Source organism: Rhineura floridana, chromosome 5 (assembly GCF_030035675.1).
Source record: "Rhineura floridana isolate rRhiFlo1 chromosome 5, rRhiFlo1.hap2, whole genome shotgun sequence".
Lineage (NCBI taxonomy): Eukaryota > Metazoa > Chordata > Lepidosauria > Squamata > Rhineuridae > Rhineura > Rhineura floridana.
Genome location: NC_084484.1, coordinates 1,530,678 through 1,547,664, shown reverse-complemented (window position 1 = coordinate 1,547,664; position 16,987 = coordinate 1,530,678). Strand labels below are relative to the sequence as shown.

General features: G+C 43.8%; 1 long non-coding RNA gene across 1 annotated transcript; it reads left to right on the top strand.

The window, feature by feature from the left end:
- The first annotated feature begins 2,416 nt into the window (after positions 1-2,416).
- On the top strand, positions 2,417-10,805 carry LOC133386177 (uncharacterized). Its single transcript, XR_009763072.1, has 3 exons — positions 2,417-2,478; positions 4,287-4,435; positions 8,908-10,805. It is a non-coding gene; the product is annotated as an uncharacterized LOC133386177 (long non-coding RNA).
- The last annotated feature ends 6,182 nt before the right edge of the window (positions 10,806-16,987 follow it).

Sequence of the window (16,987 nt, the reverse complement as noted above, 5' to 3'; positions counted from 1 at the left end):
GGTCCAAACCCAACACGCAAGTCGCCCTGTCAACCCCAACTCGCTTATTACACCCAGGAAGAGTGCGGAGTTGAGTGCAAATGAACCCACTATCAGAGATCAAGTAACACGAAACCTTTGCAAAGGGGACCCAATACTTACAAGCCGAAGCAGGCCAGCATGGGAACCTCATTTATTGGTGTTCAAGGGTTTATATAGGCTTACCCCGAAGTTTACAATATCGGGTTCTCATCATAAAATACAAAAGAAGCAATTGCTAACTGTCATAGCTTTGGGGCATATGTAAGGAGGTAAAGGGGTACAGGGGGAAGGACAAAGTGGAAACATCAAGACTATCTCTTAGACTCTATGTCTGCATATTTCGCATGTCCTTGAGATAAGCACTATGCAGGAGCAGACAAAGGCAACTATTGAGGGGAGGCCCAGCTGCAACCGGGCGCCCCCTAAACTGGAGACAGACATGATATTACTTTGCTTACATATCAAAGGAGTTTTACAAGTCAAGGTTTGTGGGACATTGGAACAGCGTTTGACATTCCTATGCAAGGCACATTAGTAACAATAAGCAAGGTTATAAGCATAAATGTGATACAGAAGTGCATAGTAGGGACGTGTCCAGCTTAAACCGGCTTTTATTATGCGAGCCACTGGAATGTAGGTAAGGGTCAGGTCACCAGGAAATAAACCGACATTTTATATCAAAAGTCAAATAAAGGCCACTTTGGTTCTATTTCCCATAAAGCCCAAGCTGGTTTAGATAGGACAAGTGAACTATAGTTTTACAAGCACTGGGGATTTCAATTTAACCCCGACATTTATTTTGGCCCTTAGTTTTCCTGCCTTCTAAGATTCTCTTTCCACAGAAGTTGCAAAAAACAAACACAAGTTGCTGTGACAGATAGGCAGTGCTTGAACATACTCTTCTGGTTCTGATGCATTCAGAAAATTCCAGCCCTTCACCAAGCCTGAAGGCTAAAGATCACTGTCACTCTGTCTCCCCCCCAGCCCTGGACAGAAGATTTCAGCAGTCTGCTTTCTTATAGGAAAGAGATGGCCACAGTGGGTAGGGCATGTGATCTGAGTTGCAGATTTTTACTTCCAAATATATTTAAGAGTTTGTTTTAATCTTGGTCATGAGATTACAGTGAATCAAAATGCTGTTTTTGGAACTAGTCTTCAGAGCACCACTACAAGATGCTATTGAGGCCTGCACAATTCAGAATACGCAAGCCTTGTTTTATGGAAAAAATAAATAATACAAGACAAAACAAACTTGTGTAGGATGCCCACAGGTTATTCACATATTCCTGCATGACTAAATAATAATGATGAAATCATTTTAATAGTAGAGCTAGTAACACATTCAAAACATTCCGACAGCGGGACTTTGGAAGACAGCCCTCCATTCCACAAGATTCAGGATAGTAAACAGTGTCAGCACTAGAGTCATTGTTCTTCATATTGAGCACACTGAGCTGCAGGAAAACAAAACTGGCACATTTTCTTATTATAAAGAGGCGGGAGTGCAGCTTGAATTTGCTTGACTGTTTTAAAATGTATTTAAAAATTTAGCTGCTAGCTATTTTCCTTTCTAGAAATTCACTGTCAGCAGGTTTTTGAAGACAGTTAATGAAAAGTAACGTTCTTTTCTTCATTAACAAACAATAAGCTACATTCAACGTATGTTAAAGGTTTTGAGACAAGCCAGGCAAAGTAATGAAATTCAAAGCAAGGACTGATGTTTAAGGGCCTTGTATTCACTCAGGTCTGCAAGGAGTTGCCAGCCTCCATTTGAAATAAGGCTGCTGTTCCCGTAACTCCTCCCAAAAAAACAGACTGAAAAACACATGTACACACCTATACAGGAGCTGCCTGATTAGTCTTGAGCCACAAAAAGAGCACATGATCAGGAAATATCAGTGTTTGGAAATATTGTCAATGGAACATTATAAAAAACTTGTGGGAACTTTACTTTGCTAGCTGGCAGGGATGTTACAAAAAACAAAGGATATCAAGAATTCTCCGCTCCTATCAGACCTGCATCCCCTAACAAGTTACACTTATTTTTTATTTTTATTTATTTATTTGTTAAATTTCTATACCACCCGACTAGCATAGCTCTCTGGGCGGTGTACAACAGAAAAAATATAAATATATACAATAAAATCCTATAATTCAGTGCGAGGAACACGTAAGTAAAAATCCACAGATCTAAAATCAATTAAAACATACTTAAAAGAAAAACTAAAATGCCTGAGAAAAGAGGAAGGTTTTAACTTGGCGCTGAAAAGATAACAACATCGGCGCCAAGCGCACCTCATCGGGGAGACTATTCCACAGTTCGGGGGCCACCACTGAGAAGGCCCTAGCTCTTGTTACCATCCTCCAAGCTTCCCTATGAGTCAGAACTCGGAGGAGGGCCTTTGATGTTGATCGTAGTGTACGGGCAGGTTCATATCGGGAGAGGCGTTCCAGCAGGTATTGTGGTCCTGTTCTTTGAACATTTTACACCATAGTCAGCGATAAACAGAAACAAGTCTGAATTTGATTATGATGATGATAGACTGACTTCAAGTCAATCCCAACTTATGGTGACTCTACGAATAGGGTTTTCATGGTAAGCGGTATTCAGAGGGGGTTTACTATTGCTTTCCTCTGAGGCCGAGAGGCAGTGACTGGCCCAAGGTCACCCAGTGAGCTTCATGGCTGTGTGGGGATTCGAACCCTGGTCTCCCAGGTCATAATCCAACACCTTAACCACAACACCACACTGCCTCTCAAGTCTGAATTTAGTGTCCCAAATTTCTTTTCTGCTCTTCATTAGCCACGGATCAAATCTTTGGTACTGTACAGAATCAATGTCTATTTACCCAGGATTATTTTTCTTATCATTCCAAACCTGGAAAATTTTGTGCTTGTTGGTCCTGTCATTCTTCTTTCTAAGCCAGTTACTTCTCAGCTGTAATTTTCTCTTTAATGCAACACTTCGCTATTCTCTGAGACAACAATCATAAAGTATTTAAATCCCAATTGAGTAGTCCTGTAGCAGATGGAGCCCACAGCTAGAGCAGCGGACACTAGTTTAAGCTCCCCTCCCCCCAAAAGCAGCAGGCTTCTTTCTCATATCCCTAGAAATGTAAATCAAGAAGAGAGGGTGAAAACTAGAGGAAATGGATTGAGCTGGGATAAACATTGAGACGATTGACTACATAGGAGATCTATTGAAGAGCTGTGAAAGTTGTATTTGAACTATCAGAAAGCTATTGGAATTCATAAGGACTAGGTTGAGTACATTGCTCAGGAGACTATGAGCATGGGCTTGAGTGCTTATATATCAGATTGTTTTCTAGATGTTTATTTTAAAAGGAGGAGACTTCAGAATCTGTAAAGACAATGAAATAAAGACCTGGAAATTTACTGATCCATCCTCCTCAGACAAAATTTAGTTTGAGTGTAAGAGGTAGGTTAGTGGTAAGAAACTGGACTATTATGAAGTACATTTCACTAGTGTGGCTGGCTTTGTCTACATTTTTTGTACCACTGAAATTATATTGTTTACAAATGGATAGAGGACACATCTATTAATTCAATTAACTGAAGGGTCTTTTCTCTTGAGGTCCCCATCCAATGGAATGGTCTCCTTGCAAAATCCATTAGGTATTACTGTTCTGTTCTATTGTTGATTATTTAAAATATTGTTTTAATATATGTTGTATTGATTGCTCCAAAACAGCATCTAATGAATCTCAGAAATAAATTTTATTGTCAATGTTTTGTCAATATCTGAGCCAACTACCATTACCGATTCCAAGCACTTAGAAAGGGCCAGGATAAAAATGGAACTTGCTGAATAAATAAATAAAGAAACAACGCAAATGTTTTCAAACCCCCCCCACACACACACACAGCTTACGCTTTGCTTGCCTGAGGCCTCCTGTTGCCATTCACTTTGAGCCAGTTTTGTTCCCTTTCATCATCTTCCTTGTTTCCATCAAGTTCCAGGACTCTGACCCAAAGGAAATGGAGGGAAGGGGGAAATGAAAGGAAAAGGGGGGAAACCCTCCACCTTTCCCTGAGAAATAGCGAAAATCCTGGTTTAACAAAAAGATATTTGAGTTCCTCCTACTAAATAGAAAAGAAAATGACATAGCTGATTAGCCAGCTGCAACATTTTCATATTCAGCAATGTGATTCAGTAATGCAAATTACTTGGTCCCTGCTGATGACTCTCTCTCTGTCCTCTTTTGGCTGCATCAGATGTCTGGTAGTTTGTTTTTATTTTCCAGAAAAAGATCCCCAAGGTGTCCAGTTTTCTCTAGTGGCATGTTTTTACATCATTCCTGTTTGCCTGAACTACATAAGCAAATCGACCCATCGGTGTCTTACACTTTTGTTTATCTTAGTCGGGGTTATGAAAAGGAGGTTAAAGACCCAGGTATGTGTACATTACACAGAGGAGGAGGAGGAATGTTGGCAGGAGTGTTCTCAGAAGCAACCAAGTTCAAATGAGAGATGACGCTCAAAACGTTCAACAGCAAGTCTTAGATTTGCAAACATTAGTGCTGGCTAGATTGTGCAGAAATATTCTTCTAGATCCAACTCATGCTTTCTAGTATTTATTATTATTATTATTATTATTTATTAAATTTATATACCGCCCGACTAGCAATAGCTCGCTGGGCGGTGAACATGGCAATACAATAACATAGGAAATACAATAAATGACACAATATAGTACAAAAATAATGCAATCTAAAATCAATACAATAACATTTTTTAAAATTAAATCAATTTAAATTAAAATGCTTCAGAGAATAAGAAGGTTTTAACCTGGCGCCAAAAAGAAAGCAGAGTCGGCGCCAGGCGTACTTCCTCGGGGAGCCTGTTCCATAGTTCGGGGGCCACCACTGAGAAGGCCCTAGATCTTGTCATCACCCTCCGGGCCTCCCTGTGAGTTGGAACCCGGAGGAGGGCCTTCGTAGCAGAACGTAGTGCACGGGCCGGTTCATATCGGAAGAGGCGTTCCGCAAGGTATCGTGGTCCCGCACCGTATAAGGCTTTATAGGTTAATACCAACACTTTGAATCTAGCCCGGAAACATATTGGCAACCAGTGCAAGCTGGCCAGAACAGGTGTTATATGCTCGGACCGCTTGGTCCTTGTCAGCAATCTGGCCGCCGCATTTTGCACTAGTTGTAGCTTCCGAACTGTCTTCAAAGGTAGCCCTACGTAAAGCGCATTACAGTAATCCAAACGTGAGGTTACCAGAGCATGTACCACTGATGTAAGGTCCTCTTTACTCAAATAGGGACGTAGCTGGGCTACCAACCGAAGTTGGTAAAACGCATTCCTAACCACCGAGGCTACTTGAGCCTCAAGTGAGAGGGAAGAGTCTAAAAAGACTCCCAGACTACGAACCCGGTCCTTTAGGGGGAGTGTAACCCCGTCCAGGACAGGGTATATATCCACCATCCGATCAGAGAACCCGTCCACCAACAGCATCTCAGTCTTGTCTGGATTGAGCTTCAGTTTGTTAACTCTCATCCAGTCCATTGTCGAGGCCAGGCAATGGTTCAGCAAATCGACAGCCTCACCTGAAGAAGATGAAAAGGAGAAGTAGAGCTGCGTGTCATCAGCATACTGATGACAACGCACTCCAAAACTCCTGATGACCTCTCCCAACGGCTTCATGTAGATATTAAAAAGCAGGGGGGACAAAACTGACCCCTGCGGGACCCCATATTGGAGAGCCCGCGGTGTCGAGCAATGTTCCCCAAGCACTACCTTCTGGAGACGACCCGCCAAGTAGGAGCGGAACCACTGCCAAGCAGTACCTCCAACTCCCAACTCCGCGAGCCTCTCCAGAAGGATACCATGGTCGATGGTATCAAAAGCCGCTGAGAGATCAAGGAGAATCAACAGAGTTACACTCCCTCTGTCTCTTTCCCAACATAGGTCGTCGTACAGGGCGACCAAGGCTGTCTCAGTGCCAAAACCGGGCCTAAAACCCGATTGAAATGGATCTAGATAATCAGTTTCATCCAATAGCGCCTGGAGCTGGCCAGCAACCACCCGTTCCAAGACCTTGCCCAGGAATGGAACATTCGCCACTGGCCTGTAGCTGTTAAAACTGTCTGGGTCCAAGGAAGGCTTTTTAAGAAGCGGTCTCACCACTGCCTCTTTCAGACAGCCAGGGACCACTCCCTCTCATAAAGAGGCATTTATCACTTCCTTGGCCCAGCCAACTGTTCCATCCCTGCTAGTTTTTATTAGCCAAGAGGGGCAAGGATCTAGTACCGAAGTGGTTGCACGTACCTGTCCAAGCACCTTGTCCACATCCTCAAGCTGAACCAACTGGAACTCATCCAGCAAAACATGACAAGACTGTGCTCCGGACATCTCACTAGGATCTACTGCTATAACTTGAGAGTCTAGGTCCTGGCGGATACATGAGATCTTATTCTGGAAGTGATCAGCAAACTGATTGCAGCGGGCCTCCGATGATTCCACCGTGTCCGGAGGGTTTGAATGAAGAATCCCCCGGACAACTCGAAAGAGCTCCACTGGGCGGCAAAGAGATGATTTAATAGTGGCAGCAAAATGATGTTTTTTAGCTGCCTTCACCGCTCCTACATACAGCTTAGTCGAAGCACTAACCAGCACATAATTGTATCCGTTGGGAGTTCGCCTCCATTTCCGCTCAAGCCGCCTCCTATCTTGCTTCATCGCTCTCAGCTCCGGAGTATACCATGGAGCTGTATGAGCTCTACACAGGAGAGGGCACGCAGGAGCGATCGTGTTTACAGCCCGGGTCATCTCCATATTCCACAGAGCGACCAGGGCTTCAACAGGAGCGCCAGTCCTATCAGCCGGAAAATCCCCCAGAGCCCTTTGAAAACCTTCAGGATCCATTAGTCTCCGGGGGCAGACCAATTTAATAGGTCCCCCACCCTTGCAGAGGGAAGAGGTTACTGAAAGTCTAAACTTCAGCAAGCAGTGATCTGTCCATGACAGAGGGAGTGTTGTAAGACTCCCCACATCCAGATCACTATCCCTATGTTCAGTAGCAAAAACAAGGTCTAGAGTGTGCCCCGATGCATGCGTTGGACCACTAACATATTGAGACAGCCCCATGGCTGTCATGGAAGCCAGGAAGTCCTGAGCCGCACCAGAGAAAGTAGTCTCAGCATGAATGTTGAAATCCCCCAGTACTAATAGCCTGGGGGATTTCAGCAATATCTCCAAGACCACTTCCGCCAGCTCAGTTAGGGAAGCCATTGGGCAGCAAGGTGGGCGGTACACCAAAAGGATTCCCAGCCTGTCCCTCTGGCCCAACACAAGGTGCGAACACTCCAGGCCAGTAACTGCATGAACATGGTGCTTGGTGAGTGAGATGGAACTCTTATAGATGACAACAACCCCACCTCCCCGACCCTCAGATCTACCATGATGCTGAACCAAGTACCCCGATGGGCAGAGCTGAGAGAGACCAACTCCTCCCTGCTCACCCACCCAGGTCTCGGTTATACATGCCAGATCGGCTGCCTCATCCACAATCAAATCGTGGACGAGGGAGGTTTTATTATATACCAATCTGGCATTTAAGAGCAGCAACTGGAGATCTGAGAGTTGGCTGAGAGGACTACTAACGACCTTGCGGGTATGGGAAGGACCGGAACAAGGCACAGCCACAACATGTCTGGGCCGTGTTCCCCTTTCCTGGCACGTCCTTCTCACAATGCCATACCTTCCTTTGCCCGTCACTACGGCGATTGGGGCCATACAGGCATACCCCGCTTTAACGTATGCAATGGGACCAGAGAGTATACTTTAAGCAAAATAACCTTTAAGTGAAGCAATTGTCTTCACTTGTACTGCACGCAATCACCACTAGATGGCAGCAGCGTCATGCCAATAAAGTATACGTTATCGCGAAGCGCGCAAATGTTAAGCGGGGTATGGGGACGAATGGAGCATGTACGTTATAGTGAGGCAACGTTAAGCAGGGCAACGTTAAGCGGGGTATGCCTGTATCAAGTATTATCACCAAGGAGATAGATTATCTTGCCACTTTACTGAACAACTGTGATTTAGAAGATACAGAGCCTACAATCCTTAGGCATACTAGTTAGCCCCACTGAAAAAAGTGGGACTTATTTAGGAATACCCATACATAGGGTTGGGCTGAGAGACTTGGGTCACTTCCAGATCATAGAATCATAGAATAGTAGAGTTGGAAGGGGCCTATAAGACCATAGGAGGAGCGGCAGATAAGCTCCCTAAGACATACCAGTCTGTGAGGGAAGGAAGTCAGTCAGAGCATCACAGGTAAAGGTAGTCAAGCCTAGCCATCTGGAGGACCCTAACTCTATCTCCCTTCTGGAACATAAACAAAAGAACAAAAGCAGGAGTTGCTCTTGCCCCACTTCCAACACCCCTTCTCAACAAGTGTTTGGTTCAGCCCACGAGGTTCATCTTGTGTCATAGAATCATAGAGTTGGAAGGGGCATATAAGGCCATCAAGTCCAACCCCCTGCACAATGCAGGAATCCAAATCAAAGCATGCCCGACAGATGGCTGCAGTGGCATACCTAGCATATTTGACACCCGGAGCGGATCGTTTTTTAACACCCCCCCTCCTCTATATGACAAAATTATTTTCAGTAATAATCATGAAATGAAATGAATAATAATAATGGCCAGAAAAGAAACATGGACAGTGAAAAAAATTATTGTATTGAACTTCGTATATATAATCATGCCAGTAAAAATAAATAAATAAATAAATAAATAAAATATTACAGTACAAAAAAGGAAAAAAGTTTAATTACATTAATGTGTTTTTTGAAAAAAGGGGGGGAAACTCAGTCTTCTCTTCTCCAGGCTAAACATGCCCAATTTTTTCAGTCTCTCCTCACAGGGCTTTGTTTCCAGTCCCCTGAGCATCCTTGTTGCCCTCCTCTGAACCTGTTCCTGTTTGTCTGCATCCTTCTTGAAGTGCGGAGACCAGAACTGGATGCAGTATTCGAGATGAAGCCTAACCAGTGCTGAATACAGGGGAACTAATACTTAACACACTTTGGAAACTATACTTCTGTTAATGCAGCCTAATATAGCATTTGCCTTTTTTGCAGCCACATCACACTGTTGGCTCATATTCAGCTTGTGATCAATGACAATTCCAAGATCCTTCTCACATGTTGTATTGCTGATCCAAGTATCCCCCATCTTACAACTGTGCATTTGGTTTCTTTTTCCTAAGTGTAGAACTTTGCATTTATCCCTGATGAATTTCATTCTGTTGTTTTCAGCCCAATGCTCCAGCCTATCAAGGTCCCTTTGAATTTTGTTTCTATCTTCCACGGTATTAGCTATGCCCCCCAATTTTGTATCATCTGCAAATTTGATAAGCGTGCTCTGTACCTCCTCATCCAAGTCGTTAATAAAAATGTTGAAGAGCACTGGGCCCAGGACCAAGCCCTATGGTACCCCTCTCGTTACTTCTGTCCAGTTTTAGAAGGAACCATTGATAAGCACTCTTTGAGTACTATTCTGGAACCAACTGTGGATCCACCTGATAGTTGTTCCATCCAGCCCACATACATTAAGCATCAACCACAGTTGCCTGGAGCATACCACTCAAACAAACAAAATTCTTTGATTAGAAATTAAGATAAAAATCTTAGCTAAAAGATGGTGTTCCCAGGTTCAGCTGAAGTGATGGAATCATTCCTTTTCACCTGCTTAGGGAGCCTGGATAGGGAACATTTAACCTAGCCTACTTGCTAGATTACTTGCTGCTTGCTAGATCTGGCAAGAAGGGTTTAAGTGCCCTCAAGCTGGACCAGGCATCAGAAGGCCATTGTAGGAAGAAAAGAGCCTATTGTTGTGGAGATGTCAGATGGGAGCACTCAGGAATAAAGATGGATGCCCCTAAAGGTTGCAATTCTAAGCACACTTACTAAAGGACTAGGCCTCAGAGAATTCAACAGGACTTACTTCTGAGTAGATATTGTTAGGATTGTGCTGTTGGTAAGGCTTGACTAGGGATCCTCTGCAGAAATATCCATATCCAAGCAGAGTTGGCAACCTCCTGCCTGGAATGCCCTGCCCCTGCATTTTAACTTGGTTGCTCCAAACTTGACTTGACCCTTCACTTCAGAAAGAGGTTTGAGAAATGAGTCAGAGTTAAGAAGATTCTCTATCTGTTTCTGCCTAACCTGTGGGCTGCTATAAACCCACTTTTAACAGGCAACCCAATTCCAGTGAGTAATAATTGACAGAAAAAGCACATATGGTTTGATCTACCTTCACAGGCCATAGCTTGGGAACAACAGCAATTGCAGCCACACTTCCCAGTGAGTGAATTCTCTTTTACCACTATTGGGCAAGAAACAAACCATCATGCAAATGACAAGGTGCATCATCAGTGGGTTTAAGATGATTGAACGCATGGAACCACTGTTGTTGCTTCTATGGATATAAGGGAGCGAGGTTAAAGGTAAATGAAATGCAAACAGAAAAACAAAAACAAAAGACAGTGCGATACCATACCAACCACAACAAGATTCCTAGGTGTAAGGCAGAAAACTCAGCAACCCACATTCAGTCAGGGTTCCTAACCAAAACCCAAAACTAAAAGAATACTGGCAGCCAGTATTGTTGAAGTTCTGGTACCTGCAGTACACTGCCTACCCTTTACCAGCTGTTTGCAGCAGAACCAGAGCTTGGAGGTAATTTGTTAATTGTGATTCATGACTTTTTTGAGGAACGAGTGGGTAATTCCTTTACATTTTGATTGTAACAGAACTAGGAGTGATCTTATTACTTTTGTGGAGTAATTGTAATGTTTCCAGCATTACCTTTGGGCATTACTTGGAGGGGGGGGGGAAGCAGGGGAAGTCTTCTGCTCCTCTGATTTGTGGATGAAAATCATGTGCCTCAAACTGAGCTTCTGTGCAGTGTCACTCTTCCCTCATGATCTGTGGGTGGGTAGGAGGCAACGAGGGAGGAGGTGGAGAGTGAGACGGGGTGGAGTGGAGAAAACAATTGTTGTAAAAAATGGATGGTGGTGAAGAATGGAGGGGAAAAGGAGCCAGAGGGCAAGAACATAGATAAAGGAGGAGAAGGAGGCAGCAGCAGAATGGAGATAAAGAACTGTGGAGGTGAACGATGACAGAGAGAGAGAGAGAGAGAGAGAGTGCGAGAGAGAGAGAGAGAGAGAGAGAGAGAGAGTGCGAGAGAGAGAGAGAGAGAGAGAGAGAGAGAGAGAACTGTGTCTGCATCTGGCACACAAAGTGGCCTCCACCACCCTCTCTGGCTACTGTACTGCATTTGCATATGTTAACTTTTTTGTATCTCAGGGGAGAATGTTTGCTTTAGTGAGTGTCTCTCAGTTGGTGGCAGGGCAGGGTCTGGGAGGTGGTTAAGTGAGAGAGATTATGCTTGCTGGCTGAATGGGGACAGAGGCTGCACTTGATTTGACGTGCAGAGATCTGAGCTGTGGCCTCTGCCTCCCTCCCCACTTCCCTTACCAGCAGAGAGACCGCCATTGCTATCTTATGGATAAAAAGAATTACTCTACTATCTCTATATGTGTGTGTTTATTTTTAATGTTGTTTTAGGCTGCTTAGATGTGCAGCAGCCAAGGCCAGCACCTTGTAGGAGTTTTTTTTAAGTAACTGAAATGTAATTGTAGTGATTACTTTTGTGAAAAAGTAAAGTAATCAGTTACTTTCAGAGCAATTGTAATTGTAACAGTAATTACTACTTTTTTGGGTCATGTAATTGTAACTGTAATTTATTGCTTTTTAAACGTAATCTTCCAAGCTCTGGGCAGGATATAAATCAAATAATAAATAAATAAATAATGGCATTTAGATCTTCTGCACACAGCGAGAGACTGCTGAAAGTTATAAACATAATCAGTTTATGAGATTTTCAGACAAGCAAGAAAAAACTGCAGTTTTCTGGACTTGCAATGGGTTATAGATATTGTCTGGAGATAAACAAATCCCTTGTCAATCACAACCCTGACTTCACTTATTGGCTACAAACCTGAAAGGGTGGGGTTAGAGCAATCAGCTATGAGCTCATTTAACAGAAGTTGTGGGGGCGGCTGACATTTTGGTGTATATCTCTTGAACCAGACCACCTAGAAACTTTTTTTTAATGAAAGCTGAGCATCTGGAGATTGAGGTGCCTCATCAGGACACCCAAAGAGCACCCCAGAAATCTGGAGTCTCTGGGCAAAAACTGGAGACCTTACTTTGAATAATCAGGCCCACAAGTGAATGGTCAGACAGTGGCAACATGCCCTGTGGCCTAATTTATAACTTCTTCATATGCATGAATGAATGTTGATCTTTGGGATATTTTCCATTATACTTTTGGGGCAGTATTTAACTAACGTTTTCCATCATTGCAAGGATTTCTGCTTCTGCAACAGGACTTCCCCCCAGCCCCCTATTCATGCCCTTCCAAAGTCTGCTCCAGAGGTTTGGGGGAACTCAGATTTAGGTGGTGAAGGAGGGTTAAGTCCCATTGCACAAAGTGGAAATTCTTGCGCTGGAAAGATGTTTTGTGTTGTTATGTGGCGTCAAGTCGATTACAACTTATGGCGACCCTATGAATCAGCAACCTCTGATAACATCTGTCATGAACCACCCTGTTCAGATCTTGTAGGTTCAGGTCTGTGGCTTCCTTTATGGAAATAATCCATCTCTTGTTTGGTCTTCCTCTTTTTCTACTCCCTTCTGTTTTTCCCAGCATTATTGTCTTTTCTTGGGAATCAGGTCTTCTCATGATGTGTCCAAAGTATGATAACCTCAGTTTCAGCATTTTAGCTTCTAGTGACAGTTCTGGTTTAATTTGTTCTAACACCCAATTATTTGTCTTTTACGTGGTCCATGGTATGCGCAAAGCTCTCATCCAACACCACATTTCAAATGAGTTGATTTTTTTAATCCGCTTTTTTCACTCTCCAACTTTCACATCCATACATAGAGATCGGGAATACCATGGTCTGAATGATCCTGACTTTAGTGTTGAGTGATACATCTTTGCATTCGGGGACCTTTTCTAGTTCTCTTATAGCTGCCCTCCCCAGTCCTAGCCTTCTTCTGATTTCTTGACTATTGTCTCCATTTTGGTTAATGACTGTGGCAAGGTATTGATAATCCTTGACAAGTTCAATGTCCTCATTGTCAACTGTAAAGTTGCATAAATCTTCTGTTGTCATTACTTTAGTCTTTTTGATGTTCAGCTGTAGTCCTGCTTTTGCGCTTTCCTCTTTAACTTTCATCAGCATTCATTTCAAATCATTACTGGTTTCTGCTAAGAGTATGGTATCGTCTGCATATCTTACATTATTGATATTTCTCCCTCCAATTTTCACACCTCCTTCATGTTGGTCCAATCCCGCTTTCCATATGATATGTTCTGCGTATAGATCAAACAAATAGGGTGATAAAATACACCCCTGTCTCACACACTTTCTGATTGGGAACCAATCGATTCATCTTAGCACAAAGTTGGATACACCCCTTGGGCTCCTTTCTTAACACTAACAGAGAAACTTATAGAACGACAGAGAGAATAAAGTCAATGAGTGAAAAATAATTATAAAATGCCATTTTGTTTTTATTAACGTTTGGACATAAGATTGGATTATCAACATCATTTGTATATACAATGTACTCCATGTTTGTTGATTAACTGTTCATTTTCCTGTATATTCTGAAAAATAAAATAAAAGGTAATTATATAAAAAAAAGAATGTTTCCTTCCCATGAGTTTTATAATGTGTGAGCCAGGAACTGTTTCAGATCAGTGATTTCTGGAACGTGAGGAACATTTTGGCGAACTGGTGAAGGCGATTGTAAAAACGGCAGCAGCTGAAATCTGTGAACTCCTACATCTGTCCACTCAAAATACGTTTTTGAAACCTCATCAGTTCATTGGGGCATCGTCACACAAAAGCATCCAAAAGGTAACATGTGCATGTTGTATGCATGGTTTTTTCACTCTGGAGAAGTGCCATGAAGGCCCGGCATATCTTGTTTTCCAGGCCATTAGAGACAGACTCTTGTGCTTCCACTCATATCCTCTTCCATGATTTTTTGGACTACAGCAGTGTTCTTCAACCTTGCATCCCCAGTTGTTTTATTTTTATTTATTTATTATTTGATTTATATTCCACCCTTCCTCCCAGCAGGAGCCCAGGGCGGCAAACAAAAGCATTAAAAACACATCAAAACATCATAAAAACAGACCTTAAAATACATTAAAACAAAACAACTTTTAAAAAGTTTTTTAAAAAATCTTTAAAAACATTTTTAAAAATAGTTAAAAAACATATTCTTTAAAAAAAAATATTAAAAAGCAATTCCAACACAGACTCAGACTGGGATAGGACTCAACTTAAAAGGCTTGTTGAAAGAGGAAGGTCTTCAAAAGGCGTTGAAAAGATAAAAGAGGTGGCTCCTGCCTAATATTTAAGGGGAGGGAATTCCACAGTGTAGGTGCCGCCACACTAAAGGTCCATTTCCTATGTTATGCAGAACGGACCTCCTGATAAGATGGTATCTGCAGGAGGCCCTCACCTGCAAAGCTCAGTGATCGACTGGGTATATAAGGGGTAAGATGGTCTTTCAGGTATCCTGGTCCCAAGCTGTATAGGGCTTTGTCACAAAACTAGAACCTTGAACTTGGCCCAGTAGCAAATGGGCAGCCAGTGCAATTCTTTCATCAGCGGAGTGACATGTTGGCAATACCCTGCCCCAGTGAGCAGTCTCACTGCTGCATTTTGCACCAGTTGCAGCTTCAAGTTATAGCAGTAGATCCTAGTGAGGTGTCCGGAGCACAGTCTTGTCCTGTTTTGTTGGATGAGCTTCAGTTGGTTCAACTCGAGGACGTGGACAAGGTGCTTGGACAGGTACGTGCAACCACTTCGGTACTGGATCCTTGCCCCTCCTGGCTGATAAAAACTAGCAGGAATGGAACAGGTAGCTGGGCCAAGGAAGTGATAAATGCCTCTTTACGAGAGGGAGTGGTCCCAGGCTGTCTGAAAGAGGCAGTGGTGAGACCACTCTTGAAAAAGCCTTCCTTGGACCCAGACAATTTTAACAGCTACAGGCCAGTGGCGAATGTTCCATTCCTGGGCAAGGTCTTGGAACGGGTGGTTGCTGGCCAGCTCCAGGCGCTATTGGATGAAACTGATTATCTAGATCCATTTCAATCGGGTTTTAGGCCCGGTTTTGGCACTGAGACAGCCTTGGTCGCCCTGTACGATGACCTATGTCGGGAAAGAGACAGAGGGAGTGTAACTCTGTTGATTCTCCTTGATCTCTCAGCGGCTTTTGATACCATCGACCATGGTATCCTTCTGGAGAGGCTCGCGGAGTTGGGAGTTGGAGGTACTGCTTGGCAGTGGTTCCGCTCCTACTTGGCGGGTCGTCTCCAGAAGGTAGTGCTTGGGGAACATTGCTCGACACCGCGGGCTCTCCAATATGGGGTCCCGCAGGGGTCAGTTTTGTCCCCCCTGCTTTTTAATATCTACATGAAGCCGTTGGGAGAGGTCATCAGGAGTTTTGGAGTGCGTTGTCATCAGTATGCTGATGACACGCAGCTCTACTTCTCCTTTTCATCTTCTTCAGGTGAGGCTGTCGATTTGCTAAACCGTTGCCTGGCCTCGACAATGGACTGGATGAGAGTTAACAAACTGAAGCTCAATCCAGACAAGACTGAGATGCTGTTGGTGGACGGGTTCTCTGATCAGATAGTGGATATATACCCTGTCCTGGACGGGGTTACACTCCCCCTAAAGGACCGGGTTCGTAGTCTGGGAGTCTTTTTAGACTCTTCCCTCTCACTTGAGGCTCAAGTAGCCTCGGTGGTTAGGAATGCGTTTTACCAACTTCAGTTGGTAGCCCAGCTACGTCCCTATTTGAGTAAAGAGGACCTTACATCAGTGGTACATGCTCTGGTAACCTCACGTTTGGATTACTGTAATGCGCTTTACGTAGGGCTACCTTTGAAGACAGTTCGGAAGCTACAACTAGTGCAAAATGCGGCGGCCAGATTGCTGACAAGGACCAAGCGGTCCGAGCATATAACACCTGTTCTGGCCAGCTTGCACTGGTTGCCAATATGTTTCCGGGCTAGATTCAAAGTGTTGGTATTAACCTATAAAGCCTTATACGGTGCGGGACCACGATACCTTGCGGAACGCCTCTTCCGATATGAACCAGCCCGTGCACTACGTTCTGCTACGAAGGCCCTCCTCCGGGTTCCAACTCACAGGGAGGCCCGGAGGGTGATGACAAGATCTAGGGCCTTCTCAGTGGTGGCCCCCGAACTATGGAACAGTCTCCCTGAGGAAGTACGCCTGGCGCCGACTCTGCTTTCCTTCCGGCGCCAGGTCAAAACCTTCCTATTCTCTGAAGCATTTTAAGTTACATTGATCTAATTTTAATAATGTTTATTGTATTGTTGATTGTATTTTAAAATTATTTTGTTATTCATTGTATTTTTATACTATTTTATGTTCACCGCCCAGAGAGCTATCGCTAGTCGGGCGGTATATAAATTTAATAAATAATAAAATAAATAATAATTCTGGACCAACCTCAAGGGCAGCCACACATACAGCGCATTACAGTAATCCAGCCTGAAGGTTACCAGGGCATGGACAACAGTGGTCACGCTATCCCAGTCTACAAACTGCCACCAGTTGTCTTACCACCCAAAGCTGGTAAAAGACACTCGTAGCCACGGAGGTCACCTGGGCCTCTAGCAACAAAGATGGATCCAGGAGCACCCCCAGACTACAGACCTGCTCTTTCAGAGGAAGTACGACCCCATCCAAAGCAGGCAGCTGACCAATTATCCAAACTCGGGAACCACCAACCCACAGTGCCTCCATCTTGCTAGGATTCAGACTCAGTTTATTGGCCCTCAGCTAGCCCACCACCAAGTCCAGGCAGCG